Genomic DNA, 27,110 nt, shown 5'->3' with positions numbered 1-27,110 from the left:
AAAGTAGAAAATGGGTAAACACTTTAATACCAGCTATCTACCAAAAAGTCTCAGCCATTTAATATAGCAAGTAATTTAACATAGTGGTAACTAATGCTTTTTCTAAACCCAATGCTTGTCATTGTGCAAGTTCATTGTGATTTGAATTCTGGATGAAGTTCTCATTTTGCTTTAATCCATTCCTATCAAGCTGTATGGGAACTGCTTCCGAAATAGCTTCCTTCCAGTGGGTCTAGATCTAGGTGCAATGATCAGATGCAATATTACCTACAATCTTTGCAAAATAAAATATGTAACTATCAACACCTGAATAAAATGCCACACTCTGAGATCCTGTTTTAAATCAAAATCAACAACTTAAAGTAAATAAGTATCTTGATAAACCAGTGTTCAGTCTTGGCTTCAAGGAGAGGACCAATGTTCTACTAACCCAAAAACTGAATGACCCCAATCTTCCCTTTTCTATTCATCTCCCCATCCCAACTAAAAGGATCTAATATAAATTCACCAAACAAAGAAAATGTGGGAAACTGATTTGTTGTGGTATATGTATATGGCCAGCACATAATTAACAGAGGGTTGAATTCTTCGTGCATCTCCAGAACAGCAACAATATGATAAAAAAAATTGAAATCCTCCTACATATGGATTCTTCTTCCCTGTATTCTGTCCCAGACCACTACTTTTATGAATTACCATAAGCAAAAAAGAAGCCATTTGCAAGGGTTACAAGTGTAAGAATCATTTTAAAATAATATGATTACATCTCAATTTTAGTAAAGATGCAAAAATTTCCCTGGTGACATTATATTTGAAATAATAAATCCCTTTTCAGGAATGATTTTCTCTAACTCAAATAGCAAACTACATCTTTAAATTTGTACATTCTATTAGTTATTCTTGTTATTTCTTTTATTACTAAATTAATCTTAGGAGGTGCCCTTCAAGCATTTCTATCCTGACTGTGGGGTGGAAAAAGAAGCTTGTATGCTCTAATAGTGACTGCTCCTTGAAAACAATAATTAGGTGGTGAAAAGCGCACCAGACAGTGTCAAAAGCCACAAAATCCCAGTCTCCAGTTTGATCAGCTCGTTGATATGATATGCAAATACCTGTTCAGAAACAGAAAAGCAGCAGCGATATGGATCTGCATGTTTGTACTGTGTCAGTTTAAATGCAAGAAAAATAAGATGATCAAATTAAAAAAAAATGATTCCTCATTCCACAAATCTCTTAGTCACTTTAGAACAATAGCTCACTTCCCCAAACAATTAATTAGGCTGTATCATGTGATTTTGAGTAGAAAAAAAAAGAAAACTACAGGCTAAAATTAAAACACCAATTTAAAAAAAAAATCTTCCCAACATCTCTTGACCTTTTGATGTACAAAACTTGGGGTTAGGAACTACGACATCAATTTTTTTTAATTCTTGCTGCCTGACATGGCTTGTAAGAAAATCCAAATACCACAATAATTATTATTTCTTATTAGTTACAGACAGTATATTCTGTACTTTAAAAGAAACAGCCCCTGCTGCTGTAATCTTATATCTAAATTAGAAACAGCCAGTGCAGATCAGACATATGAAACACAGGATGTAGGTCAAACTTCAGGTGTTGTTTGAGTTAAAAAAGATGAGTCTATTTTCTATACATAGTGAGTTATCATTGAAAGGTTCCCTGGAAGGTGCTTGTTTTGTGGAGAGACCTGATCAAGACTGTAAGGTCTTTGCAGCAGGGACCACCTTTTTGTTCTGAGTTTGTACAGCATTATCACAATGGAGTCTTTGTCCATGTTGGGGCTACTAGGTGCTACCGCGATACAAATAACAACTGAATGAGGGGGTTATTTGGTGACTCAGGGCTGGTCTACACTACGGGGTAAAATCGATTTTAGATACGCAATTTCAGCTACGTGAATAACGTAGCTGAAGTCAAATATCTAAAATCGATTTACTCACCCGTCCTCACCGCGTGGGATCGATGTCAGCAGCTCACCATGTCGATTCCGGAACTCCGTTGGGGTTGGTGGAGTTCCGGAATCGATATAAGCGCGCTCAGGGATCGATATATCCCGTCTAGATTAGACGGGATATATCGATCCCCGAGCAATCGATTTAAACGCGCCGATACGGCGCGTAGTCTAGACGTGGCCGAAGAATAGGGTAGGAGCTGCACACATTGGAAGAATCATAGAAAGCAGTTCTCCAATAATTTAGGTGTTTCTCTACAAACACAGAAGCATAAAGAAGCTAATGAGTAAGTTGGTTTTTCTGACTATCCAGCCGCCTTCAACTTTATGATAGACACCATCTTGAATACTATGCTTCTGTGGTTTCAATGAGAAACAAAAAAAGTTATGCTAGCTAAGGTCACGTCCTTTTAGAAATAAAGCATCCTAGCCTCAATTTTTTATATAAATCATCTGAAATTTGTACATAAGTATAAATGCACCAGTGAAAATACAAAAACTAGCCCAAATATTCTCCCAAATCTTGGAACAAATATGTTGTGTCTTTTTGCTCTTTACACAACAAACATAATAGCCAGGAACCACACACACAGTGTGGAGGCCAAATAACAGTGTTTACTGAATATACACAACATGCAAAGACTAGCTATGTACACAGATTGCTGCTCTACTTTAGTTCTGGAAGTTTCTAAAACAGAACACAGTGAGCAGCAGTAGAGGACTCTCAGAGTATTTAAAGAGTTACTACCCTATTGATCTACTATTGAATACAAATCGAACACTCTGAGGTTCAAAAGCCTCTATGCTTCTAGTTAGAAATGTGCAAAAATATGACAAGAAAAGTTGTTCTTGTGGTATTTTCAGCCCAACTGGAAACAGAAAATCATACAGAAAACTTTGAGATTCTGTAGAATGAAGAAGTTTGGAGAAAGTCTGGTTAATCGGTCAACTTCTAGAGCCTTTTTTGGATCTAAGCCAAGGTTTAAAATGTTTCAAGGTAGACCCATTGCTACTTTGGAGGGAGGGATAGCTCAGTGGTTTGAGCATTAGCCTACTACACCCAGGGTTTGTGAGCTCAATCCTTGAGGGGGCCACTTAAGGATCTAGGGCAAAAATCAGTACTTGGTCCTGCTAGTGAAGGCAGGGGACTGGACTTGATGATCTTTGAAGCTCCCTTCCAGTTCTAGGAGATAGGATGTCTCCATTAATAATAATTCTATCATAAGGGTGGTTTCCAAAAATTCTTTAGTCTACATAACTATTCCTGAGTATGATTCATTTGCGTATTTTCTCATCACAATTTTAAAATATAATCCAATTATTGTATTTGTAAACACAGTATTATAGATGGCAGCAGAATCCACCTAAAAATAGAGGGTGACTAACAGAAAGCTATATCCATTTCACATTTCTTCTCAAAAATAGGATAATAAGCCCAATCCTTCATCCATCAAAGTCAATGGGAGTTTTGCCAATGGATAAATTGATTAAATTAAAAGAGTTTTTGAAAAATACTTCTGCAATAATTGGCCTAAAGGTGAGATCTAGTTTCTGCAGCCAGTATCTAAGCACAAGGCCTATGAACAATTACATGTGAGCATCAATTTTTCATTCCTTAAAAAAATACTATTAATTCTGAAGTAGAACATTTCAATTACAGCACTTTATGTCTTCCAACTCAAGAACATCAAGCAAAACAGAAAGGTTACCTGGTTAAATTACAGAAACTCTGGGAATGCATCAAATCTTTGCAATGGGAATCTTAATTATTAAGGAACTCCAGATTGTAATTACTTCTAGCTAATTGGAGAAGAAAAATTTAAACTTACATAGAGAAAATACAGTTATATTATTCCAAAACTGTCTCTTGTTTTTTAAATATGGCATATTATTCAGTCTGGGTCCTTTGATGTGTATTTTTCCCTCAATCCATGGTCCAACAATTCTGTCATACAGAGAACTGAAAATTAAGTTATTCTCACCAGCTATACTCCCCCACAAAGAATCTATCAACCCATAGATATAAACCTCAGAACAGTTCCTACCAGGTTTCTCATGCAAATACTGCAGAAAAACTTACAAGAGCACTTTAAGATATTGAGAACCCTTCAATACAACCCAGTATAATAACTTTTACTTGCTAATTTCTATGGGTCAGTTGCAAAGGAATAGACCTGTCAATCTTTTTCAGATGTAGCAGAATTTGTCTGTCTACAAACAGGGATACTTTGTTGTTGCCATAGAGACTAATCTTCCACTTTCCTTCTGTTGACACAGCTAGTCACAGTCTAAACTACCTGATCACACTTTTAATAGGCAGCTGACTGAAGTACCATAAAATGCTCAAATCAAGTTTGCAACATTTGACGCATGTACTGTTGCTTAAAAAAAAATACTTGTGTGCAAATAGTTCTACTGTACTTGTTCTCCTATAAAAGTAGAATGTAGAGAAATACCAACTATTTAATATTTCCTTTACTCAAGTTCCAAGATAATTATATTATTCTAACCGAATGACTATAATGAGTGAAAATGTTATTTTAAACTTTTTTTGTACTATGGGTATGAATTTCTCCTAAGCACTAATGGATTAAACATACAAAATATTACCACAACCACCCAGAAAATTTTCTCTGCTTTTCACAGAATACAGTAATGTAAATTATGTCGTTTTCCAATTTTCTACTTTTAAAGCCTAGCGAGAAACTGAATCTGGAGGCAAATCATCCTCTGTAACGTACTGATGTTCTGAGCAATGTAATTATCAACTGGGTGACTCAAAACTTTCTGATGTTTGCTTTGAATAAACATCCTAAAGCTCCAAGCTTATCCAAAGCCTATTCAAATTACTTTGGTTTAGAAATCATGTTGGATACCCCACAGCAGCCTTTAAAAAAAGAAAGGTTTCAAATACTTTGTTGGTTTGGCCAGGTTACATTCGTCCTGAGAATAGCTTTAATAACAATTCTATTTTTACTTGCACTTCTTTTCCTTTGATATAAAAGAAAAAGGGGGGGGGAGATATGGAACAATACCACCACCAAATTTAAACAAACCTTTTGTTTTTCAGACCTCAAAAAGAGTCTATGAGTTTTGATGATAAATCCAGTTTCTTATTTTATCCAAACTGCTCTTCATATCACATGTAGTAATTCTTGCCCTTCTTATATTCCACCTCTGACTTTTGCTTCTCTCTAAAGTACTAATGTTCTTGCCATTTCCTGCTTATACAAAATGAAAACTCTATTGGTAATTTCCACTAGCTATTGTGCTCTCCTTTTACATATAATATGAAAAGTTTGTTGTGACTCCTTCAATTAAGAAGAAAATTTGATGACTATCATTAATTACGTCAGTAGAAATCATAAATCATCACTGAGCACTGCAATTAATTATTTTTAAGTCATGTGAAGAAAACTGACAGGCACAAGATAAATCTACAGACCTTTCAGATCACAGTAAAATGGGAGAGAAAAATGGAGAAAAAGAAAAGATGCAACAAAATCAGAAGCAGTTTATGAATAAAACTAACTTTTTTTTCTGTTTTAGCAGTGTTAATAAGAGTACTATAGCTGTACAGTATTTATTAAAGGTCTGAGGTTTTTCCACTATAAAGCCTGGTTTTGAGGGGTTTACAGCTCAGGCATTTTTATTTGCATCATGCTGAAACTAATTGGAACACTGCTTCACAGACTACATGATTTTTTTTCCAGACCAGCCCCTAAAACAAATTAAGCATCTGTTTAGTTCAAAAGGACAAAAATGTCACTTTTTAGATGTTAGCTGTCAGTTCAATATATGGTAGCTAACAGAACAGTGTTTTAAACAACAATAATGGAATTATTTCACTTGGAAAAGTGGTTACTCTGAAAGCACTACAGTAACTTTCAAGAATTATTGTAGCATTCAAATATGGCAAATAGATTTCATTGTGGTATGCCACTGGTCTAATGTTGAGGCCTTAGATCTTGTATGAATGCATGGAGCAATCAAATCAATAGCACATATTGTATTCTTCCACTAAAAATTATGATAAACAGTATAGGACTATAGGACCACCATGTCCATTTTTTGAATGTCACTTGTTATTTTTATTTTCACAAATAAAAATACATGATTACATCTTTTACATAATACATACACATGCACACAGATATATCAGCAGTCATGGAAGTCATTTCCTACCGAGGAAAATAGAAAAGAGACTTGCTAGAGTTTATGCAAGGATAAAAGTATAATCAGGCCAGCCAAAAAAGAATGTGAAGAGCAACAAAGGGCACAAAACTGTACAACATGTTTTTTAAGTACATTAGACGTAGAAAGCATGCCCAACAGTCACTGGGGCCACTGGACGATGGAGTTGCTAAAGGAGCACTCAAAGAAGACAATGCCACTGTGGAGAAGCTAAATGAATTCTTTGTATCATTCTTCACTGCAGAGGATGTGAGAGAGATCCCCACAACAGAGACATTCTTTTTAGGTGACAGATTTGAGGAGGTTTGGAACAAACTAATAAGTTAAACAGTAATAGGTCACCAGGACCAGACGATATTTACCCAAGAGTTCTGAAGGAACTCACATATGAAACAACTAACTGTGCACATAACCTCTCTCTTAAATAAGCCTCTGTACCAGATGACTGGAGGATAGCTAATGCAACACCAATTTTTTAAAAAGACTCCAGAGATGATCCTGGCAATTACAGGCCAGCATACCTAATTTCAGTATTAGGCAAACTGAAACCAGGGGTGAAAGTAACTTAAAGGATTTACCAGTGTGCCAGAGTCCTGAGCAGGGCAGTGGCCTCAACTAGAAGAGGCATGGCCTCAACTGGAAAAGGCAGGGGCTTTCAAGATTGAACAGCTCTGGGGCTCCAGCTGTGGATGGGAGCCCCAGGGCCTTTAAATCACCCTGGAGCTACCAGCTGCAGAGGCAACTGGGAGCCCTGGGGCTCAGGGGTGAATTAAAGGGCCTGGGGCTCCAGCCGCCGCAGAGCTCTGAGTCCTTTAAATCACCGCAGGAGCCCAGCTGCCGGAGCTCCGACGGTGCTTTAAAGGGCCCGGGGCTCTCCGCAATGGCCGGAGCACCGATCCTTTTAAATCTCTTCCCAAGCCTAGCTGCCAGAGGTCCGGCAGTGCTTTAATGGGCCTGGGGCTCCCCGCAGTGGCAGCAACACCAGGCCCTTTAAATCGTCACCCGAGCCTAGCTGCTGGAGCTCCGGCAACACTTTAAAGGGCCCGGGGATTCCTGCAGCGGCTGAAGCCCTGGGCCCTTTAAATCATTGCTTCAGAAGCCGGTCTAGTCTGGTACAGCATACTGGCTCTTGCCAGGACACCATACCGGACCATATCGGCTTACTTTCTCCTCTGATTGAAACTACAGTAAAGAGCAGAATTATCAGATACAATGATGAACACAATATGTGGGGGGAGGGGAGAGTCAACACAGCTTTTGAAAAGGGAAATCATGCCTCACCAACCTTTTAGAATTCACTGATGGGAATCAACAAACATGTAGACAAGGGTGATCCAGGGGCTATGGACTACTGGGTCTTTCAGAAACCCTTTGACAAGGTCCCATACTGAAGGCTTTTAAGTGAAGTAAGCAGTCATGGGATAAGAGGAAAGGTACTCTTCTGGATCAGTAGCTGGTTAAAAGATAGAAAGCAAATGGTGTGCGCATGTGTGTTCACATGCAAATGCAGACACAACTTTGCACATTAATGCAGGAAAAATTAGGAAACTGAGTAGAGAAAAATCAATATAAAAAAACCTAACAGTTTTATACAAATGCATGAAAGGAAGGACTTTGAGAGCAAAGAAAAATCTTCCTGACGCTATCCACTTTACCACTGTCATCCATAAATGGGATATACAGTCATAAAATCTGCTCAGGACAAGAAAAAACAATGGTTCCATGTCCATACACGAAACTGCTAAATTTAAGGTAGGGTTGATGGGCCCATAGTCTCCTGAATGAGCCAGCTCTTTTTGAATTGCATTGATGCTGCACTTTTTCAGCCAGTAAATGCCACCATTGAGCAAATCAAATGCCACTTTAAGCCTACTAGTAGAGAAGTCAGAGCACCCTCTTGTCTCCTGCATTGGAAAGGGATATTTGAAGTCAAGGAATCAAGCTCAGGTTTTCCACTTAGTAAAACATAACAGTGTGTAAGTGTAATCCTTCTACCAGATGGAACTGGCAGCAACCAGGACCACGTTGAATATCTAGGGGTTATTTTTCAACAGTATAGCACAGAACTGGCTTGAGCCCCCGCCCAGTAACCTGGGAAAATTAAAAACCATCCCTGGATGCCTCTGAGAGGCAATAATTCCCCACTCACAAACACAGAGTCTGAGAGTAGAAAAAAAACTTAATGAAAGGAGGGAAAATGCCACAAGCAGGATTCATAATCATAAAACTGAACAGGACGCCCACCCCAGAGTGTGTGGGGCAGTGCCTTCTGCTTCATGTTCTGGAGTTCTACAACCAAAAGTTCCTTTTCTGTGCCCCTCTCTGCTCCCTCACCATACCCCACTCACAGTGGTTGCCCTTGCTCAGTGAGGACCCAGGTTTTAGAGATGCATCTGTGTGAGTTCACCTCCCACCTGGGGAAGAAGGCATCTTGCTTGCTTTGTCATTTGAACACCTACTTTGGCTGGCCCTGCCAGCAACGGTTGCTCTCCACTGGCCGCCCCACCAGCCTTTCGTCCTGCTCACTGCCCCGCCAGCGTCTCGTCTGCCAGCCTGTTGTAGCTTCCTACTCAGATTTGAACCTTAGCGTTCAGAAAATGAGAAGCTAGCATGAAACCTCCAAGCTTAATTACCAGCTTGGATCTGATATCGCTGCCACCAGCCAAAAATTCCAGTGTTTTGGCTCACTCTGGTCTCCCCAAAACCTTCCCTGGGGGACCCCAAGACTCAGAGGCCCTGAGTCTCACACCAAAGGGAAAACAACCTCCTCCCCTTGTCTCCTCTTTATCTCATCCCCAGCTCCCCCTCCCTGGGTTATCCTGGGCGATACTGTACTTAAACTCCTTGAATGCAAAACAGAGAGGGCAATTTACCTTCCCCCTCCTTCTTCCCCTGAGGCTGCACAGATTCACTCTCCGTAAATCTAACACAAAGAGAACTTCCTTCCCTTCGTTCCTTAGCCTACCAGAGAAAACTCAAATAGGTTCTTAAAAAGGAAGCTTTAATATAAAAGAAAGCAAAACACATAACACATGATCTCTGCATCAAGGTGACAATACACAGGGCTATTGCTTATAAGAAAATTATGAATAAACAGCCTTATTCAAAAAGAAATACAATTTAACATTCCAGCAAACTACACACATGTAAATACAAAAAGCAATATAAAAACCTATATTGTCGTTATACCTGTACTTATAACTGGGAAACAGAAGATTAGAAGCTTGAAGATAGAAAACAACCCTTTCATAGCCGAGAGACAGACAAAAGACACACTCCCCAAAAATTCCCTCCCTGAGCTTTGAAAAATCCAGTTTCCTGATTGGTCCTCTGGTCAGGTGTGTGGTTCCCTTTGTTAACCCTTTACAGGTAAAAGAAACATTAACCCTTAGCTATCTGTTTACGACACAGTCAGCTGTCAGTCACCTCTGCTTCCATCTGCCTCTCTACTGTGACCTCTGAACATCAGTCCCTTAGTGATTTTCAGCTCTTTGCAGACTGGGCAGGAATACTGAACCACCGCAAGTGATTTCAGCTCTCATTTGAGCATGTTAGAATAACAAGAAGGCTCCTAATAAAGCCTATAATCTCTGTCTTTGAACAGTAGCGAAGGAACAGATTAAACCAGACTGGAGCCCCTTAGGGAGAGTCCCTACCTCCTGACTAGGACACCTGTCCCCACCCCTCTTACTTTCACAGGGGTCTGGCATTCGAGCCCATGGCTTAGCAAGTTCCCTTCAGCTGAGGGTGACCCCTCAATCGGGACAAGCTCAGCACTGTTCTGCTCCCCTTTAGTTATACAATAAAGATAACAAGATTGATACATTTCACTACCCGTGCAATCAATACTAAAGTGATTTGTAACCCAAGAAAGCAACCAAAGCTGATCACTTGGAGCTGCACAACTTCTGTCTGCTAGATACCTATGAAGAGTAGGTGTGTTCATGTAAATAAAGTTTGCTCCTGAAATCTCTCCCTCTCCCAAACTAGAGCTGTCAGGAGAGAGTTCATTCAGATCCTGCTTACATAAATAACGAGATCAAACACTTAAACAGATACATTAACATATTACTTGTATCATTTCCAAACTACTGAGTCATTCATATTTTACAGTCTGCAGTGGATACTTAACATCCACCAGCATGAGGCTGAATAGCATGGCTCCCACTGTCTTTTTTCCCCAAACAAAGCTTTCAGATTTCTGTAATATTCACAACTTTTGTCCATGATGTCTTTCATATATGGGAGTCATCGCAGTATCTAGGCATTGCACATACAATGCAATTCACAATCCTCATTGTGCCACGCACTAAAAATCTATTAAGCTAGTGCAAAAACTATCTGTGACAGATGCACTTGTGTCTGTGAGATAAATGCATGAAGGATACAAAATTAATCACACCTCTCAATGTGGTTATATAGCACTGTCTATTTAAATAGCAGTTTCCAAAACTGAGTGAGGAACAATCCCAGCCTTAAGTACCTTATAGTACAATAGAACTAACTTTGTAACAAGAGATTGGGGAGAGATGGAATCATATTGCGAGGACACAAAGTCATCCACAAGTCACAGGCAGGGCTCAAAGGAACTTCACAGCCTCTGTTTAGTAGCTAGCTAGTCCAGTTTCTGAACTAGAATAATAGCTGCAACACCTGCTCATCCATTATATAGGGATTTCTAGACATAGCATCTGAATAATCACAGACCCAGTGGCCACACTCCTAATTTTTACTCTGTAGCATAATGCTTAAAACAGAGCAGCTGCCAGTACCTTATTTGCTTTAGTGTTCCTACCACTGCTACCAACAATGGAGCTGAATCAGTGGGAACTAGAATAGGAAATTTTTGGGAAAAAGTCCTAATGCAGACAAGATCTTAATGCACACAAAGCGACCATTTCCATGCCTGAATGTAGAACTATTTAGGAACTAGAGGGAAACTTAGTAGTCACCAGGATCAGCTATCCCATAGGGAGTGCAAAATAGTGAATTCCTTCTTGACCTGTAGGTTAAAGGAATGATCAAATCTGCCTATCAAATAATTCCAATATATTCCAATATGGTGACTATGGTTCAGTAATGTCTTTGGAGGTCTATTCAATGAAAACAATCTCAAAGTTTTCAATTGCACTTTTAAAATTAGTAGCCTTCAAATAATTACAGTAAAAACCCTTCATTTGTCTTGTTCAGGCAGCATCACTTTATCTCAGGAAATGCTGCCTACTCTTTTTACAGTGTGCATGAAGGTAAGAAAAGAGACAGATTGAATACAGATGGAAGATGGGGAAAAGGTAAAAGCACAAAATGAAAGACGTAAAAGAAAGTTGAAGCTAAAAGTAAATGAAATGACATGAAAATCTGAATATATTAAAAATTTATTGCAAATTGTTGGACTAAAAGAGTATTCAAATAGTTGCAACCAGTGTTTTTCAATTTTTTCCCCTTGAATGTTCATCCCCCGACAGGAACAATACTTCAAAAGTTATAGCCAGCAGAAGACTACAGATCCTATGCTATACTCAGAAAGAAACATGCAACTCCACCATGATGAAAAGCTGCCTGAATAATTTCTTCCTGCTAAAAAGACTCTAGAAATGTGGTGATGTAAAGAATAAAATAAGGCAGACTAAGTTACTTAACTGTTATTACTCTTTCATCTAAAAAAACAGAAAAAATGCTTTGTAGGATTTGCCAATATTTTAATTGATGCTGACTGATATCAGTACTATGATAAACTATACCATCCACAGACACAGTATTCTCTCATTTAGGATTTTCAGAACAAGAAGATAGAACTGGTCACGGATAATGAACACGCAATTGTGAATGTATACCAATGCCATCTACTAGATAAAAATCAGAAATGATCATCTATGTGACAGGCTCTATATTGCTAACAGACCTAACGCTTTAGCTCAAGTAGGAGAAGCCTGTCCTTTCTGACCATCAAAGTTCTATCCCTTAAGTCACCATGAAATTTCAAATGACTACAGTTTGCATTGTACAACAGCAATGATCATGAGGCCAGCCATAGATTTTTTACATATTCATGACAAACACAGATACAAGCAGTCCAAAACAGTGGATTTAGAAGTTTAATTAAACAGTATTAAAGAAGCTGGCTGACTTCACAAATGTTCATATGACTTTATGCCAAAGCTTGTGTTGATCCTTTATACATCTCCAGAGAAAAAGAAAAAAGTGACAGTCACCAAATGCAGTTTGGAAAGGCAAACTCAGCCTGGAAAAACACAAAATTAATAATGGTAATTCCTATAAGTAGCGGTGAGAAAGTGTATTTTATATCCAGATATGAACTTTCTACCACTTCACATTTTCAAAAAATTGTTATTTCATGTTTTACCACTGTATTATGAATAATTTCATAACATGATCTGTCATATTGTTTATGGTGTAACCAAATTATGAGCACTGGCTTCTCAATTAAAATCATCATCAATGTGGTAGGTTTTTTAGCAGAATTCAGATTCAGAGGATCTGGTAGGAGCCAGGATATGAATGCTCCTCCTATGACCAATACTCTTCAACATTTACAAGAATGATCAACCAATCCATCTCAGCACAAAAAGTTTTAACTATGCCAATGACCAAGCCAAGGTTCTCACCTAGATCGAGGTTATGTTAACATCAATGCTGTCTAGGCTCTCAGTCTATTACATCAAGATCCAATTCTGCACCAGTCCAACCAAAACACAAGTGAGTCTCTTCCATCTTTAGAATCATGAAGCCAATAAATAACAGGACAATCTGGAACAGGATACCACTTGCTCACGGCTGAAATCCTGTCTATCTTGTAGTGAAGCTAGACCCCACTTTCTCCTTCAAGGCACACCTGGAGAAGACAAAGCAAAGTTAGCACCCAGAACAACATTCTTAGGAACCTTGCAAATTCAAAGTGGGGAACCAAGCCAGCAACCCTACAAGCAACTGCAGTGTCACTTTCTGGTGTGGGAAAAATTGGCTCATGCAAAGAAAGTGGACCTGGCGCTGCCACTACATCACAAGATCTCTAAAAACTAAAACACGAACAGCCTTTATGTGCATTCTGGAATTGCTCCCCTGGATATCGGAGAGCAGTCACAAGCAAAATGGGACTATTGTGACATGTTGAAGATACCAAATATCTCCTACATGGCCACACAGCAGCAGTTAGCCACCTGAAATAGTGCACAACCTTCCTAGCTGCAATGGAACCTCTTCAGAAAAATCACTGACTGCTACATGACTAGAATTGTGACATACACAGCTCAAAATACTCAATGAGGATGTCAAAAATGCACATTGACATTGTTTGACCTGGAGACATTTCAATCACCTCCGAACTAGAGTTGGCAGGTCAGAAGTCCAACAACCCAGACACATGACTGCAGTGAAACACAAACCTCGAGGAACCGTACAGACCGGGGCCATATCACATGCCCAACACTGGAAAAACCTATGATTGTAGTGGAAGAACACGAGAAGAAGCAGCTGAAATGTCTGAAATGAAATACTAATTTCCAGCTAGGAGAGCCACTAACTGCTGCACTAATGCCTTACAGCCAAAGCCCAGCAACAATCCAGCTTATAGATGTTACAACTATGGGACCCAAGTCTGCCAATCTTACTCACTATGTCTTACTATCCAAACAGTGGATATCCCAACAGTCCCATTGCAAGTACTGAGCTCTCAAAGAAGAGTTTGATACTGTACCTCTGAAATGCTATTTTAACTTTTACATAGCACATAGCTGAAAAGTTCATCACTGAGTAGTAATTTTTTTTAAGAGATGCAAAGAAATTGCAAGGTTCCCAATGACTTTTATATGAATATTGCATCTAAAAATCCATGCATTTCTTTGATAATGGAAAATTACATTTGACACTGTACCTATGCAGGATCTTTGATGTGATAAGGACACATTGCCCAAAATCGTAATGTATATGCACCATTTACTCACCAATTTCAATGGGATGACTAAATGCATATTTGATACTCAACTCATCGCAAATAGTACTTTACTCCTTGAATATTCCCACTGAAATCAATGGGATTTCTCAATGAGTAAGATACTAAAACTGAATATTAGAATATGGGCTATAATAAGATGCTACTCAATATAAACAATGGTGATAGAATTGACCTATTATTTTGCGCAGGTACTGTCGCAAAAGAAGTCCAGTACCAAAGCAGTGCAGGGATACTTAGATGGAAGATTTTCATTAAAGTCATAGGGAGTTCTGTTCCCAAAAGTTTCTTGCAATTCTAAAAAAGTGTATTGTGTCCTTCAGAAGCCAAACTTTTCAAATCTGTATTGTATAAGAGAGAGTTTTTTAAGCAGCATTTCACATACATCTTGATAATCTCTCCATTTACTCAATCCTTTCTTTTTCGTAAGACAGGAATGTCAACTCATGTTCCAGGAGATTTAAAAGTAAATCTAAATGTAAACAATATGGTGATTCTCTTTTTTGCAAGGAAAAACCCTGGGGATTAATTATTATAATTCACTTCAGTCATGTAAGACAGTCCAGTCAAGAAAAATCAAAATACATTAAATGATAAGGATCTATCTACAGTGCATTCTAGAAAGATAGCCTCCTTACATTTAACAGTTTAACTGGAACATTTCCGATTTTCTCTCTGAAATTTTTATCTACATTGCAAAATTGACTTAGAGATCAGTGTTTTGCTGTTTCCAATCCTGTCTTCCTTGTTGCAAATAGAATGCTTTCTTTAGGCAACTTTCCTCTTGCAACAAGACAAAGGATTCAGTGATCAAACAATATTGATCTTCATTCCAAAATCAGTGCTACATCTCTTAATGTGTGCATCAAGGAATGCTAGTTAATTTGCAGTCACACACAAGAGACTGCGTAGGACAAATCTATGATCTCTGTCAGAACTGCTGTTCAGAAATAAAAATCTCTAATAGAAATATACTGGATTAATAAGCCTCCTAGATAAACCACTGCTGGAAAATGGAAAAGCTAAGGCAACATCAGAGAGAAGGTAACTACAACAGCTTTCACTATATATATTTGTGTGTCTCTATCAAGTACTATTTTTTACTTCCAGGCACTGCAATGCCAGATGTTGACCTCCTTTTACCAATTCAACGTCCTTTATGTAATACTGTCTGAAAGACTGTGACGATTGTTCCTGAGGCTCTAAAGTCTTTATTAATTATACTGTATGCCAAGAGGAATAGTGAAGCAAATGATCTGCTAAGACTGAACAATTTCACATATACTTCACATCTTCTTCAACTACATTTGGGGCATCATAGCGGCTCTGTCATGTTACAGACTCTCATCTAGATTTTGCAGATTCATCTTCATTTATTACTATTATGCTCTGTGGAATTATCACCGGAAAACTGCAACAATTTAAATGTGTCAATTCTACAACAGTGCAGCAGTGTGCAGCAATTTTTTTTTAAAAGGTAAAAATACTGTGAAAGTTGAGCCAAACACTTCCCCCAAATGAAGAACAGTGCTAAGGAGGTAAGCACTGTTAATGGGGGGAACAATACCTGAACATTGTTGTTTATTGCTGTTTGGTACTTTAACTGAGGCATGATTTAGCTTCCCTCCCAAAGGGCCTGATTTTGCCACCCAAACTCCTACTGTGTAGTACCTTACTCCAATATTAGAGCAGTATTTTTATGATCATTAATTAGTGGCAGAGATAGGAACAGAAATTGGTCCTTCTTGGTAAGCAACTTTTAAAAATTCTGACAGAGGATCAGATTCCCAAGATTCAAAATATATATATTAACAGAAACAGTAGCCCTGGAACTTCTATGAAAAATTTTAAGGTAGAAAAAGTGTTTCACACGCCATTCCATGAAAAATGGGGAGCCCTCAAAGTGGTCTTGAGTGTGACATCAAGAAACCAGTTATACAGTTGTGCCAATTATCACTCAGAGAAAACTATGGTGAACCAGCTCTGGCATTATCTGCAATCCTGAATTTACCTTAATGCTTTCCAGAATGATTCCGGCTCATGATAGAGATTGATTTCTTGTTGGACAAAGGTCTCCCTTGGGACTAAAGGCCATGGGTGAAATCCTATCTCCATTTAAATCCATGCAAAACTCCCCTTGACTTCAATGGGGCCCCAAATGAGGTTGTTTACACACTTGTCGGCTTTGGCAGGGATAGAAGAAGTTGTGCTTAAGTTTAATCTTCTCCTTCCTCCTGGAAAGAACCCAGAGCAGAGCAGAGCATCCTACTAGGCAAAGTACTATGGAACGGCTCACCTAGCCCAAGGAGGCTCTCCTGTAGGAAACAGCAGTACTCTATCCACAACCTATCCTGTTCAATGTATATGTGAACCTACTAAGACAGCTAGTGAGATGATTAGGCTGTAATGTTATCAATATACTTCAGATATGCATATGTATATCCATTACACTGACACTGTGTAATTTGGTTATTCCTCTGACCAAGATTAGGGCTCAAGTGTAAACTAGTTAGCTAGCTGAAACTCATTTTAGATTAAATCGAGGTGATTTTGGTGAACACAAGGAATCAAACAGAAGTAATAGCAGAGAGGTGTTCTTTACAACCTGAAGACACACTACACACACCTAAGGGTATGTATAACTTAAGGGTCCCTATTGGGACCTCAGCTGAGGCTAGACATCCACAGAGCAGCAGAAGTCTTTTCCCTTCTTCACTAGAGTCATAGGTTTTGTCTAAGGGATTGTAACTTCACTATAGTGATTGATGCCTTTATCACCTTGTAGCGGGGTGGTCACCCGCTCCTGTCATAAAGGGCTTAAAAAGCCCAGGAGAGGGCTGTGGCTGGAGGCAAGCAGCCCAGGCTCTTTAGCGAAGCAGTCTCAGCTGTGGCCACTCCCCAGTCAGGGCCCAGCTGGCCCTTATAAGAAGGCAGTGGGCTAGGAGCAGACAGAGACTCTCTCTCTTGCCTTTGAGAGAGAGGGGCCTGGCTGCTGGGGAGTATACCTGAGGTGGAGCAGGGCTGGGGGAAAGCCAGAGCTGCTGGGGAACTCCGGCCTGGAAACCCCCCAGGCTGCAGGCCTAGTATAAGGCCAAATAGGTATTGGGGTTGCAGGGGGCAGCCCAAGGGCAGAGGAAGGCAGCAGGTCCAAACCCTCCTTGCCAGTGATGAGTGACTTATACTGCAGTCTGCTCCAGGAAATGGGGGCTAGTTGGTGACTGGCAGTAACCTACGACTGAGGTGAGGATAGGGGTTCCACAGGGAGGGGAGACCACAAGACTGAGGGGTGTATGGTCAGGAAGCAGCACCCCAGGTAACAGGGCACCGGACTCCAGGGAGGGAAATGGGGGCCAAGCAGCAATGGGACACTGGCCTGCAGAGGGTGCTCCAAGACTGCAAATGAGTTAATTCCCAAGACATCAGGAGGAGGTGCTGCAGGGGTGAGTTCCATTGCTACACACCCTGTAGACAGATTATTTCAAAGTGCTTTACATAGGACCACAGAATGCCACTCTGAAACTTCAGCTAGTGCAGAATACAACTGCCCATTAAGTATATTTAATACAGTTCATGTGTGCGCCAAAGATTGCACTGGTTTTTAGTTTACCTCAAGGTGTTCATTTGAATTTTGGCTTGGATCATGGGTTTTTTGTGTGCTTTGCCTCAAACAGATGAGATCAGCTGATAGCCCCTATATTTGTAGGGCTACAGAGCAGTCTTGGTTAGGAGCCTAATGTCTAGAATCAGCCCACACACTCTCCAGCTGACAAAAATAATGTTCAGGAAAGTCAATTGACTGCATTTTTAAACAGGGTTTTTCCAAGTTAAAAGTGTTGAGCCAAACTTCTCAGAATTTATTTTTGCCCTTAATAGATTTAGGAATTGTTTTTACTGGCATTTGTATTGGCATTTATACTAACATGTTTTTTATTATTATTATTTTAAGTTTTTGTTCATGAAGCTAGTGAGCATAGGCAAACCATATAAATCAATAAAACCATTAGTGCTTGAAGACCATAGTGAAACTATTAAGATGTTCTGATATAAAGAGTAGAGGTCAGCATTTCTGACTAACACAAGCACAACTTTTCAGCCAAATTAATTCCTGAATGCAATTAAATCCATTGTATTCAAATGTTCATTAAATCCATTGTAATTTATCCATTGTATCACAGCCATTTTTTTTTTAATTTGTGCTTTTAAAAAAAGTTTACTAATTTTACACACACACACACACCAAGGCTTAAGTGATTCACACTCTCTGTAGAATCCACAACATTTCAGGAGTTCAGATGCCTTCGACAATGGTGACTCAGTTGAACTGATTTACTGCCACTTGAAAGCTGTGCTTAAAACATACATACACACACACAATTAATACAGTAGTAATACACAAGTAATACAGCTGAAGAAGAGATAATGTCTGCTGGATATAACAAGAGAAACGGGGCATGGAGCAGTCTTTAGATATCATCCCAAGAAATAGGTAGGTCAAGAAAGGCACAAGAGTAGTGCCCACTCTATGAAACTTCCTTTGGTGTATAAAAATAAAGCAACTATGTTCTGGAAGGAAGCCACTTCTAGGTAGAAATTTGAGTGGTTTAGGTTAGATTTATTAAGTAGTCTTAGGTGCATCACCTCAATTTTTGTCTTTTAAACCAAGATTTTTGCTTTTTAGCAGACAGAGATTGATAAAATGCTTACCCTATGTTTATTGGTTTAAATTTTCACATTTGCAAGAAATTATGGGGTCAGACAATTTAATGACAATAGATTCTGAGATTCAAGTTAAAATATAAATTGTCAACATCACATGTCAAAACATACTAACTAAATACTCTTAAATCAAACATAAGTTCTCAAACAATATTTTTCTTGATTTGCCTCTCTGTAAATTTTGATTATAGATGGAAATATTATGCCATCAGTTTGTATGTGTATGGTAAAATCAATGTCTACCAATAAAAATCTAATCCTTCCAACCATATCCATACAGAAACAACTTGCAAAGAAGGACTCAGAGGAAGATATAACTTCCACTAGAGAAAGTATCAAATATCTCAGAAAATACATTTGATCAGTTTTCTTCAGCCTTCCAATAATATTTCATTAGTTGTATAAACCACAGAAGATCATGTGTCCATTAAAGTACACCGTACATTCTGTGAGATGATTTCTGCTAATCGACAGGGAACTATATATATGCTCACATTCACAACATGTTCCACAACCAGCTAATCTAGAAATCTGATCATTGAGCATACAAACCAGTCAAAACCAAAACCAATCAAAACCGTGGAGATCAAAAGAACTTTGGAGAATAATGTAATGTCTTTGGGCCGAGAAGACAGATGTTGTCAATAAAGCAGCTCACTACCTGTGGTAAGTCTGTCTCAAGAACTGGTACACATTGTGAGATCACTTTATAAATATACACACACACACACACACCTCAAAGCTCTGTTTTTGAAGCATAATCTTTACACTGAATTGAACCTAGTAAGTCTTCTATATACAATTTCAGTCAGTGGTGGTTGTTTGCAGACAGTGATGTGGCTACTGTAGCTGCCTCCATTAGTCATCTTACATGAAACATTCTCCTCATTGTCAATTCCTTATGCACTGAGTCAACATAGCTGGATCTGAGAAGGTGCTACTGAGGATATAGGAGCAGTCTTGAGTTACACACACACACACAAATACAGGGTAACTGAGAGATGAATCTGCCCCAATATGCCTTATGAAAGTTTAATGGAGAATAGTTTCTGTTTATTCCTCTCTTAATAGTAGTCTTCTGTTTCCCCCATCCATCTTTTTAACCAAAAAAACCCCATTTTATTCAAAAACACATCATGTAAGAATTCCCAGCTAAATACTTCCAAGTTCCAGGGAACCTGCATTCCTGCCCACACCAAAAACATTTAGTAAATCTCTGAGCTTTAGTAAATCTAATGCCATACAGCAGATTAATCAGATGTTCAAAGCAACTAGCTAAGAGGTTTCATAAACAAGCAATATACTAAAGCACAATGTTAAAAAAGAAAACACAATTTAAAAAAAAACTTGCATTAAGGACAGGAAACAATTCATGCCTAGAACTACTGCATTATTAGTCACAGAGCTGTGACCTCTCACTTCGAGTGATAAAGTACACAGGTCAGAATTGACAATACATACTCATGGCTGATCATAGCTGCCAGTTATTGATCTGAGAAAGAGAAGAGGGGGAAAAAGAAAGGGAAAAAAAAACTTTGCAGGGAAAACATTGCTCTGAATTACAAGCATGCATTCTCCTGAGACTCAGCAACTCTCTGGGTTTCTCCCACTGGAACTGGAAAGCAAGAAGTGAGTTCAGCAAGTATTTAATATCAAGTGAATGTGGTGTTTAATCAATACTATTCTGCTTTTGTTCCACGATGTGGAAAGCAGTGTCTATTCATTCAGCAAAGGTTAATGCCAAGGGTCAAGTGATTTCACACTCTCTGTAGGATCCACAACATTTCAGTAGTTCAGATGCCTTGGACAATGATGACTCAGTTGGACTGATTTATTGCCACTCTAAGGCCCTGCTTAACACTAAAGTGCTATCTTATGATAATACCTCAGAAAATAGGACTGATAAAAGAGGAGGCGATAATTACCTACATTTTGAAGTAATGTCTTCATTTCTAACATCCTATAAAGATGTAGGGTCCATTTAAAATGATCTGCTTCTTGTATTAGCAAGTCAGTTAAATCAGATACCAGTGTTCTATGCTTTATGAAATGCTATGCAAAAGAAATCTGGTGGCTGTATTAAGAAAAAGACAAATTGCAAGCAAACGTAATACAGCACGATTTAACATATTTTTAAAGAATAACTTACTTGATGTCTACTCGTCCAAAAACAATGATACTATTATAAGAAGAAAAAAGGAAAATGCTGTCAGGAAAAGTAGAATAAAAAAAAGAGTAAAAGATACTTTATGTACTAAGAAGCCTTTAATAGAAGGCAGCATAGATAACCATGTTTAGAATTTGCTACTGAATTTTTTCTGCTTTAAACATTTCTAACTTAAGAACAGATATGATGTGGGGAGAAAGATATATTCTCCTTCAATAAGATGCATTGAAAATGACATTAGGTGAGGTCATTGTCTAAATCAGAATGTATTTGACTTTGTCAGGGGTCTAATTTTTAACATGTTAGCATCCCTGATTATTATTCAGCAACATCTTATTTAAGATGTTTTATATAATGAAAGAAGTTCAGATGTCACCAGGAAAACAGTGTGAGAAGAATTAATTGGAAAGGAAAGTCATTTAGAATCCAGCTCTACCTAATATATCACTGAATGATGAATATACCAATCAATTAGTGAAATAAAATAAATTCTGCAAATTTGACTGAAGACATTCTATTATTATAAGTGAGAGGATATTTGGAACAGTTAATTACTCCTTATTTTAGGCTATAAGTATGCAAAAATCCTTTATGAGATTTTTCAGTGTCCCTTTCTCTCCCAATTAGGAATATTGAGAAATCTCTTCTGAACTGCTTTAAATTAATACGAATTACATTTATATAGCATTACAGCTGAGACAATTCAGCCATTTTAATGTATGCAAAATGGAAACTTATCTTCTGTAAGTTATTATGTTTCCTTAAAAAAAATAGCAAACCATCCAAAAATGGATGTGGTGATCAGTATAATTTTATTACAATAGGTGGAACAGTGAATATGAAGTCTATGAACTGACCTGGAATCAATAATTTGTTGCAGTTCTGAAATGTCTGGATGATAGCAACTGGAAAGCAGAAGTGAAAAAATTACTATTGGACCTGGAGGTATCAAAATCCCATTAGAAAAGTGGCTCTGGTGATAGTGTACTTCAGGTCAATAGTGTAGATGCCACAAGTCTCGTGAGAAACAGATTTTCAGCTTAATTTTACAGACTCATGTAGGTTCAAATAGTTCAGACTTCTGGATATTATCTAAAAGTGAACTCAAACACCAAACCACTTGAGAATGATTCATTGCTTCACTTCCACATCAAGTTTTTCAAATTACATTCTGAAGTTTCAAACTCCAAGCTTATCTTTCCACATAAGATCCCAAGTAGGAAGGAAACTGATGCTTGAGTGGTCTAACATGTCTTAGAGATATCCAGCATCTGGTCCTTCTCTAAGAGGCCTGGAAAAGGAAATTTTAAAAAAGGATCATCACCACTTATAAGCTTCTAGAAATTTAAAAAGTAAAAACTTTGGCAATAAGACAAGAAATCAGTTAAAAAAAACACAATTGCCCTGCCCCGCAAACCCCCCGCCACAAAAAACCCCAGAGGTTCATTTTAGGTAGTGTGATTTCATAACATAGGATTTGTCCACACAGATCAACCCACAGCACCATCAAGAACAGTATCTTGCCTCTCACAGTGGCCAGTGCCTTAAGGAATATGAGAAACATATTCAGTGTACACCTTGAAGAATGATCTTTATAAGCCCTATCTTATTTTGCCAGACTTTAATATTAGTGTTCGTTACATTATCTGGCCTTGTCGATGTAAAATTCAACAAAAGTCATGCAGAAAAATGCATAAAACAAAATCTATTCTAATTCCAGTTGACTTCACCATGAATAGATACAGGCACAAAGTGTGCATCAAGCATAGTTTTATTGCAGACTCACACTCACTCACTTTGTATTCATATGAAATACTCAATGAGACAAGCGATTCAGAAAACTAGGGTTGAAAGATCAGACCAAAAAGGCTTCCAGCAGATCTTTGTATAAATGGTGGGTTAAACAGTGGTTCACTTTAAGTATTTAATTTCATTGAATGTACTGACTTATGTTGTTTTTTAGTCTGTTTACTATCCCATGTTGGAATTCTGACCAATAATTACTTAGGAAATTCATTTTTTTCAAAAAATAGAGTGATAAAGACAAAGAACATCCATATTAGAGACAATATGATCATAATATATACTAGCCCTGCTATCAATTAAATTGAGGCCACATTTTTCAAAAAATAAGTGCCCAAAATTAGGCTCCTAAATCCATATTTAGGAACCTAAGTAAAATGCCTAATATTCAAGAGTGCTGAGGACCCAAGAACTCCATTTAACTCCAGTGAGAGCAGCGACCTGACTGGCTAATAAAAATTGTGTCTTGGTACTCATGTAATTATGTAAAATTTCTGCCCTGCGACAGAGTGAGAGATTAGTGAAATTTATACAGATAGATTTAGTGGTGTTTTCTTGTTGAGAGATATAAAATGAATTTGGATCCCTCTTTTCCCCATATGGTAGTTGTTTGTTATCAGAGTAAGCATGTGCTGTTGGCTCAGCTATGAAAAACTGTGTTATTTACTTTTGATTTATACTGGTCTCTATTGTTTTGTTCTCTTTATTATGTTTGTTTTTCTCCAGCTATGTGGGTTGGAGGAGGTTGTAGTTGAGTTTAACTTTGCAACACTAATAGGGTATAAATTAAACCTACATAGAATATAGAAAATATTTTTAAAATCTTAGAGTTGGAAGAAACAAAATTTAATAATTTGACAATCAGGAAAAAGAATATTTTTAGACCAGCTATAGAGCTGGTCAAGTAAAAAAAAAAATCTTGATTACTACTAACATTTATCAGTTAAATTATTCACAAAAATAACTAATCCAGCTCTACTAAATATGTTCCTAATCAATATCTTCTCTAGTGATTTGGGTACTAATGTGGATTTCTGTGGAGATACATTGATATCAATGGTATTCTACCTTGCTCAGGGATATTATGTAGGGGTACTTGATATAGGATTAGAGCCATGACTTGTAGAAAATGGAAATCAAAGTATGGCAGTGCTTCACCTATTTTTTAGAACAGGCATGTCTATTTTCATTATGTAATCTGTTGCTTCTAACTAGGTTGAAAATATACACTTAAAGAGATGCTCCCAGGTTTATTTTTTCTCCTTTTATTGAGATATACAATAGATTTCATGCACTTGGATGTTACCTGTTGAGAGTGTTCATGTGTGAGCATGTGCATCTCAAATCTTTTTAAAATTAAATCTGAAGTCGCTCTCCAGCTGCTAAAGGTTGACTACCACTGACCTAGAAGACAATACAACTAATGCCAAAGTGCTAAACAAGGCAGGCATCCTCACTGAACCCACAGAGAGACTCAGAAAAAACCAACAAGACACTTCCTTTATGCACCCAACTGCACAAGCTTAGATTAAGTATGGCTTTTTGGACTCACTAGAGCAAGTTGTGAACAATGTAGTACAGAAATAAAAAATTAAATGAAACATCCACAGAGAATGCAAGAAAGGCTAGGCACCATGCTTTATAATTCAGACTATATTCAGTTCAAAATCAGAGGAGTAACCACAATAGCTCACCAAGCCCAAAAGTCCCATGATGAAAACCAAATATAAAGTTTTCCCCCTAATTTTCTTTCTTCCAAGTGCACTTTGGCATAGAGCGCTATAGCTCATCCAGGAAGGACAGATGGGGGGGAAAGGAGGATCTACTATAAAAAAGGGGGTCTGCTATAGAGCACAAAATCAGAACAAATGAATGAGGCATTTCTAGAACAGAAATATTCAAATACAAGACCTGGTAGTAACAGGAAGTTACACTACCCAGATATCTACTGGAAAAAATAGTACAGCAGATCACAACATTTCCAATGAGTTCCTGGACTATACTGGGGACAGGAAGTGGAGGAAGTAACCAGGGGGACAGCCATTTGAGACTTGATTCTGCACAACAGAGAGGAACTGGCTGCAGATCTGAAGGTCAAGGGCAGATTGGGTGAAAGTGATCATGAAATCATAGATCTCATCTTTTTAAGGAAAGGAAGAATTGAGAGCAGAAGAATAAGGATAATGAGCTTCAAAAAAGCAGACTTTGACAGACTCAGAGAACTGGTAGGTACGTTCCCATGAGACAAACAAATCTAAGGGAGATAGGAGTTCAGGACAGCTGGCACTTTCTCAAGGAGACAATGTTACAGGTACAACTGCCAAATATCCCATGCAAAGAAAAGATAGGAAGAATAGTAAGAGACCAATATGGCTCCATCAGGAGCTCTTTAATGACGTGAAAATCAAAAAGGAATCCTACAAAAAGTGGAAACACGGACATATTGCTAAGGAGGGGTACAAAAGAATAGCAAAAGCATGTAGGGTCAAAATCAAAGGCGCTAAGGTACACAAGGGACATAAAATGCAATAAAAAGAGGTTCTATAAATAGATTAGAACCAAAAGAAAGAAAAAGGAAAGTGTAGGTCCTCTAACTTCACAGAGAAGGAGAGCTAATAACTCTCTAATAACAAGATGGCAGTGGTGTTTAATGCCTATTTTGCTTCAGTCTTTACAAAAAATTAATGGTAACCAGATACTCAACACAATTAATATTAACATCAAGTGGGAAGGAACACAAGCCAAAAAAGGGGAAGAATGGGTGAAAGAATATTTAGATAAGTTAGATGTACTGAAGTCATCAGAGCTTGATGAAATTCACTTAGGAAGTAGGTGAAGCAATCTCGGAACTGCTAGAAATTATCTTAAAGAGTTCATGGAGTAGGGTTGAGGACCGAAAGGACTGGACAAGGGCAAAGATAGTACCCACCTTAAAAAGCGGGAAGAAACAACACCCAGGGAATTATAGACCAGTCAGTCTAAATTTGATACTTGAAAAGATACAGACATAAATTAGTAAACTATCAGTTTGTAAGCACCTACAAGATAATAGGGTTAAAGGAATAGCCAGCATGAATGTCCAGAACAAATCATGCCACACCAGTCTAATTTCCTTCTTTGACAAGGTTACTAGTTTAGTGGATTGGGGGGGACCCATAGACATGAAATATCTTGATTTTACTAAGGCTTTTGACACAATCCCACGTTACATACTCATAAGCAAAATAGGGAAATGTGAAATGACTTTAGGGGTGAGTGCATAGCTTGTTGAAAGACTGTACTCATGGAGTAATCAATGGTTTGCTCTCAAATTGGGAGGACAAATCTAGTGGAGTTCTACAGCAGTCAGTCCTGAGTCTGGCACTATTCAATATTTTCATGAATGATTTGGATAGTAGGCTTATAAAAGCTGCAGCTGACATCAAGCTGGGAGGACTTGCAAGCACTTTGGAGAATAGAATTAAAATTCAAAACAATCTTGACAAATTGGAAAATTGGTCTGAATTCAACAAGATGAAAGTCAGTGAAGGTAAGTGAAGAACTACTTTGCACTTAAGAAAACAAAATGCACAATTACAAAATGAGGAATAATTGGCTAGGCAGTAGAACTGCTGAGAAGGATCTGGGAGTTCTAGTGGATCACAAATGGTGTGATGCAGTTGCAAAAAGGCTAATATTCTGAGGTGTATCAACAGAAGTGTGGTATGCAAGACATAGGAGATAATTGTCTTGCTCTATTCGGCACGATGTTCAATTCTGTAAGGTTGGGGGAGGATGAAAGCAGAGTTTACCACATTTTAATGTAGTTATTTTACTGTAGAGGATTATAGATTAGTCTGTTTTTAATACTCTGGCATCTGTTGCTGTGCTGCAATGTTATATAAATGTGTCATCCTTTGTGGCAAAAGCGAAACAAATGTTAATACAGTCATTATAAATTAACTTGTGGCAACAGAGATCAAGCAACAGAGGAAGCAGCTTTTGCTCAAAAACAAGAAATATAAATATTCTTATTATTATTAAATAGTTATATTACAGTAGCATCCAAAGGCCCCAGTCATGATCTGTGACCCATGGTGCTAGGTGCTGTACAAACACATACAAAGAAATAGGGTCATGTGATGGGAGCACAGCTACTGGACCCCCACCTCTTCTATGAGCCTCTTCTCTTTCTGAGACCCTCTTGCTTGTAAACACTGATGTGCACTTTATTTACAGTGTCTCAGCTCCTCCACCAATCAATGCATCCAGACATTCGCAGTGTCTTACAGCTTCCCAGCCCCTTCTTC

The sequence above is a fragment of the Chelonoidis abingdonii genome, chromosome 6 (assembly GCF_003597395.2).
Source record: "Chelonoidis abingdonii isolate Lonesome George chromosome 6, CheloAbing_2.0, whole genome shotgun sequence".
Lineage (NCBI taxonomy): Eukaryota > Metazoa > Chordata > Testudines > Testudinidae > Chelonoidis > Chelonoidis abingdonii.
Note: the sequence above shows the minus strand (reverse complement) of the source record.